The following is a 6,303-nucleotide window of genomic DNA, read 5'->3' on the forward strand; positions in this document are numbered from 1 at the left end:
CGTAGCAACATATTGCTGCATAGCACCCATGCAGTTGTAGTAGCCAATCCATTGTCTCTGAAAAGTCACTGCCACCCTGTGGAGGAAAAATCACCTGATCCTGAATTGATGCAAGCTGAAGTGGATGGACAAGGTTTTCTTCTCCCAGGATTCTGGCATCAAAAGTATTTGCCAATATCCCTTTGTGAGGTCTAAAGTAAATACATATCTGGCAGCTCAAACTGTTCTAATAGGTCAGCTATTCTCTGCATCGGGTAAGCATCACATTTCAATACTGTGTTGATCTTTCAGAAATCAGTGCGGAAATGGATTCTGCTATTGTGTGTCAAAACTAGTATCATGAGATTTCTCCACCCACTCTATGATTCCTTCACCACTCCCTGGGCCAAAATCACCTGGAATTCATCTCACATGGTATCCCACATTTTATGAGTGAATACCTTTGGAGTTTCCTTAATCTGTTGCCCTGGGACCATTTCACTATGGTGGTATTTTAGGTAGATGTGCCTGCTGGGATGAGAACATCATGGTAAAGGAATCAATCAACTGCTACATCTGGATCTTTTCTTCAGGCTACAGTGCCTCCCCCATGCTTCTGTGATAAGTGCCTGTTGCCCTAATTTGGGCTCCCGAGGGTATGAGTGTGACGGGTTTCACCCATGGGGTTCATTCTGGGAGCTGATGGAACTGCTGCATCCCTCTAACCACCCAGCTGGGCTGACCCGTTTTCACCCTGCTTTGCTGGCGATTCAGCCTCTCCAGGCCCTGTTATCTCCCAGCAGCAGAATCCCCACTCCCACTCCCTTTACCCAGAGGCCTGCCTGACCCCAAGGAATCCCCTTCCCCTCTGCAGTGTGGCAGAGTAGGCGTAATGGTGACACAGCTGGGCTCAGGATTCCTGGGAAGCTGAACCCCCAAACTCATCATGGTCAATTAGGACAGGGGCTAGGGTGTCCCCACTCCAGGGTACTCTCTTCACACCACACCGGACACTTCCCTAACCCTCTGATCACTACATTAAGTTCAAACCAAATATAATTTATTAAACAGCAGCTGTAAAAAAAAGAGAAAAGATGAGAAATGTTCCAGGAAACAAGAAACCCTGATCTGTGGGTATGGGAAACATCACAAACAGCCATCTCTGCGATGTAAGAAATGTTCCCAATTTGTTCCTCACACATCCCTGGCCTCCTGCCCAGGCCCTAGCTGCTCTGTGGTGATACTGCAGGTAAAGAACCTGGTCTAGTGGTGGTTTCACTCCCTCAGGCTCTAGGTGGCAGGACCTTTCTCCCCAGTATCTGTCCTCCCAGCAGATTCACATCCCTCCTTCTGAGTCCAGCCTTCAAGGCCTTCTTCTCTAGTGATGGCTCCCTGTGCTGGGCTGTTTGCAGATGGCCCCACTTTGCTCTCCCCAGCTGCTCATTGTGCTCGGCTGCTGTGTTACTTGTGGCATGGCTGGCATCCACTATCTTGGCTCTGGCCCCACAGCTCCACACTGTAGCTCAGCCCTGGGATTTGTTGGCTCAGCTGGTCTGTGCCAACCCAGCTCCCGGCTCTGGTCTGTGCCAGGTTCCCCGTTCTGCCTGAGCACTGCTGCTCTACCTCCGGCTCAGGTCTGCCTTTTAGCTCAGTGCTGCTTCTCTGGTTCCAGTCCAGCTTGAAAGGTTCCCACATTTAAACTGAATTAGGAGTCCAAAGTCACTTAAAAACTAACACAAAAGTAGCTCAATCTATTTCTTAAAACAACAAAGTACACCGTATTAGCTATTTTTTATAACTTCTACAAAACATAGTGACCCCTACTCGAGCATCACTTTTCCTAGCTTTCAATAAACTTCATTCCTCAATTATTTATTTCTCTCATATGTCCACTCCTCCCATTCTGATTAGCAGAAACTGATAGCAAGATTTTGACCTTGCATCTAAAACCTGCTTTAAAATTAACCCTAAAGTATTTATGTCATTAATTCATCGTGTCTGAGTGCACATCTTATGGTTGCAATTGGCCTGATCATATTCTGGGGTACACACCCCTGAAATCCAAGGTCATACAGTGCAGTTCTCAAAAACAGTTTCACAACTCTCACCAATAAACTCTAGTAGAATGTCCTCAGTTCCTGCAGCACCTTTCCTGTATTAGAACTTTCTAATGGAAACATTTGGTTTATCCTCCAGGCTTTCTGAAGAATTGGACATAGGAAAATAAAGCAAATTTTGATCACTGGATCATTGTATATATGATAAAGAAGTTCAGTATTATAGTAGGTTTTTTTGTCTTTGTCTATCAGAAAGCATAGCTTAAGTTTGTCAAACTGATTAAGTGTGTTCACGTAGAATCTAATGGAAAGCCATCTTGCTTCAGAAAAATGCAGTATCGTCTAGTGGTCTGGAAGTCACTGAAAGGCCAAGTGATAGGGTGTGTGGAAGTGGGGCCAGATGGGTGACGCTGAAAGACACCAAGTGATGGTCAGAGAGAGGGAATGCAGCAATGGAGAGAGCAGTGCTTGGTGATGGAATGGTAAGATGTTAGGTGTGAGGTGCTTCTCAGACTCTGAACTTCCACAATGACAACAAACAGACAAACAGGGGCAGAGTACCCTAGATTGATGAAGAAGTATCCTTTCCCCCTCTCATCACACAGGTTTAAAGTCAGGGGCCCCCAAGTGACCACATTCTGCAAGTGTATTTGCCCACTTTCTCCCGAAGCTGTTTGGTTTTGGCCCCATAAATGATAGGGTTAAGCATAGTGGGGAGGAGGAAACAGAGGTTTGCTAAGATGATGTGAATGTGAGGAGCTATACCCTGACCAAACCGGTGTGTCACAGTGGAGAAAAAGAAGAGATGATAAGAAATCAGCATCACACAGATGTGGGTTGTGCAGGTGTTGAAGGTTTTCTGGTGGGCTTTCTTAGAGGAGATTCTCAGGACAGCCCTGATGATCAGACCATAGGAGAGGGCAATGAATGTCAGGTCTGATCCATTGACTACAAATGGTATATCACCAAGCCATACATCCTGTTAACTGTGATGTCCCCACACGACATCTTTGTCACAGGCATGTGATCGCAGTATGTGTGGGGGATAATGCGGTTGGCACAGAATGGCTGCCTGCTCAGGAGAAGGGGCAGGGGCAGAACAAAAAGAACAGCTCTTATCAAACCCACAAGCCCAAGCTTAGCTATTCATGCATTGGTGAGGATGGTGGCATATCTCAGAGGGTTACATATGGCAACATAGCCATCAAAGGCCATTGTGACGAGGACGGCTGAGTGCATCACAGTGCCCGCGTGAAAGAACATCTGGGTGAGGCAGCCACCCACACTAATTACTTCCAATTTGAACCAAAATATACACAGTGCCTTCAGCACAATGGAGGTAGATGTGCTGATGTCTGTGACTGCCAGTATGCAGAATAGCAAGTACATCGGCTTGTGCAGGGTCTGCTCTTTGCCAACAACAAACAGAACCATGAAATTTCCCAACAGGCTGATAATGTAGACCATAGAGAAAGGGATTGAAATCCAGATGTGGGCAGCTTCCAGGACAGGGATGCCCATTAGGATAAATGATGAAGGTTTAGAGGAGGTGAGGTTGAAAATTGCCATGACTTCGTTAATGCATCAATCAGGCTCATAAATGCTCAAGGTGCCTGTGAATGGATAGAAGCAGAATGAGGGAGGTTACACACTTAATAATAAATAATACTGTAAATATTTTATTGTTATTAACAATCTAGAAAGGGGGGTGAGTAGTGAGGTGGCAACAATTAGAGATGGCACCACATTATTTAGGTCATACTCAATCTAGAGAAGTCCTCAGAGGGAGCTAACCCAGCCAGGTGAATGAGTGGCATGATGGCAGATGAACTTGGATGTCAATAACTGCAACATGCATGCCCATTGGAGGGAAAAACTTGAACTCATCAAACATCGAACAATGTTCTAATTTCCCCATATGAAATCAGGACATGGATCTGTGCATCATCGTACACAGCTCTGTGAAGCCGTCATAAACAGATAGTAGGAGTTAATAGAACAGAAGTACTTTATATCTCTTTTGCCTCTAAAAGGGTTAACAAAATCTGTGAGCCTGGCTGTCACCTGACCAGAGGACCAATCAGGGGACAGGATACTTTCATATCTTGAGGGAGGGAAGTTTTTGTGTGTGCTGTTAGTGTTTGGTTGTTGTTCTCTCTGGGTTCTGAGAGTGACCAGACGTGCAACCAAGTTTCTCTCCAATCTCCCTGATACAGGTTCTTATAGATTCAAAATAGTAAGTACTAGGTAAATAAAACGAGTTAGGCTTATGTTTGTTTTCTTTATTTGCAAATGTGTATTTGGCTGGGAGGAGTTCAAATTTGTATTTTGCTGAAAGGATTTTAATTTGTACCTGTATACTTAGGCTGGGAGGGTATTCCCAGTGTCTACAGCTGAAAGACCCTGTAACATATTCCATCTTAAATTTACAAGGATAATTTTTACTGTTTTTTCTTTCTTTAATTAAAAGCTTTTCTTGTGCAAGAACCTGATTGTTTTTTTTTATTCTGGTGAGACCCTAGGGGACTGGGTCTGGATCCACCAGGGAATTGGTGGGAAGAAAGGAGGGAAGGGGGAGAGAAAGGTTAATTTCTCTCTGTGTTAGGATACTTTCTCTCTCAGGGAGAGTCTGGGAGGGGGAGAGAGAAGGAAGGGGGAAGGTGAACTTTCCTCTCTGGTTTTAAGCTTCAAGGAGTTTGAATCACAGTGATCTTCCAAGCTAACCCAGGGAGTGGAAGCCTGGGAGAGGCAACGGTGAGGGAAAGGGTTTACTTTCCTTGTGTTAAGATCTAGAGGGACTGGGTCTTGGGGGTCCCCGGGCAAGGTTTTTGGGGGGGGACCGGAGTGCACCAGGCACTGGAATTCCTGGTTGGTGGCAGCGCTACAAGTACTAAGCTGGTAATTGAGCTTAGAGGAATTCATGCTGGTACCCCATCTTTTGGACGCTAAGGTTCAGAGTGGGGACCATTACCATGACAGAGGCCTTGCTCAAAGTGCAAATTTTGATGGAAAATAAGCAAAACATTGGGACCCAGAAGGAGTGGGATGGGGGTAAATGTATCACCCCCCTCTCTGTAGTACTGGGCAACCTTCTCACATGAGATATTGCAGAATGAGAGGGGCTCAGGCAAGGGCAATGGGAATGATCAAATGTCCAGGAAAACTTTCATACAGAGAGAGGTTGAAAGGACTGGGATTGTTACCTTACAAAGGAGATGAATAAGAGGGGACATGAGAAAAGTCTATAAAATACTGACTTGAGTAGATTGAGAATGTGCGTAATTTAAGATTTGTCCTGCTTTGAGCAGAGGGTTGGACTAGATGACCACATGAGGTCCCTTCCAACCCTCATATTCTATGATTCTATGATTCTCCCTGGCTCATAAAACAATATCAAGAGGACATTCAATTAAACTGAAACATGGCAATTCAAAACTGAAAACAAAAGAATGCTTTCTTCACTTAATGCTTAATTAGACTGAGGAACTTGTTGCCACAAGAGGTAGCTGAGGCCATGTGTTAAGTAAGAAGTGTTTGGACATTTATACGGAGAGTGAGACTATCCAGTTACAACAGTTAAAGCTAAATAAATATTTTGGAACGCCTTTACACCTACGTGTTTTAAGGTACAAGCCAATGTCTAGCTGTTATGCATTATGGTGACACCCTCCTGATGGTCAGGTCATCCCCCACATCCATCTATTGCTGGGTTTCTTGCACTTTTTTCTGCAGCACCTGGGCTTTTACAATCAGAGAGAGGACACTGGAGTAGGTGGACCATAGGTCTGATGCACAATGCAATTCCTATATTCGAAAGGAGCCAGGTTTCAGCCACAGAAACAGACATTATCATGCTGGGCTATGACTTTATGCTTAACAGAATGGGCACAAATGGCACAAGGGTCTTGTATTTAGGGCTACAGGCCTGCATCTCTGTTACTTCCCTTGTTTCTCTTGGTGAGACACTTTCTTGCAGGCACCCAGCTTTGTCTGAGACATAAGTTACAGGTGTTAACTGACAAGTGTAAGCAGAGACATGTGTCAGTAACTAGTCTGCTAACCCTTCTCATGCCTGAATATTGATGAAGTTTTCAGATAACACAAAAATTGGGGGATCGTAAATAATGAAGAGGGCAAGTCAATGATTCAGAGCAATCTGGATTGATGAATAAAGTGGGTCGAAGTAAACAATATGTGTTCTAACATAGCTATGTAGATATCTGCATCTAGGGACAAAGAATTTAGGTGATGCTTACCTGATGGGGAA

The 6,303-nt window shown here is 44.7% G+C and overlaps 1 pseudogene; it reads right to left on the bottom strand.

Moving 5' to 3' along the window:
- Positions 1–2,649: 2,649 nt before the first annotated feature.
- LOC127044193 (olfactory receptor 52N2-like) lies at positions 2,650–3,605 on the bottom strand (annotated as a pseudogene).
- Positions 3,606–6,303: the final 2,698 nt, after the last annotated feature.

Source organism: Gopherus flavomarginatus, chromosome 1, assembly GCF_025201925.1.
Source record: "Gopherus flavomarginatus isolate rGopFla2 chromosome 1, rGopFla2.mat.asm, whole genome shotgun sequence".
Taxonomy (NCBI): Eukaryota; Metazoa; Chordata; order Testudines; family Testudinidae; genus Gopherus; species Gopherus flavomarginatus.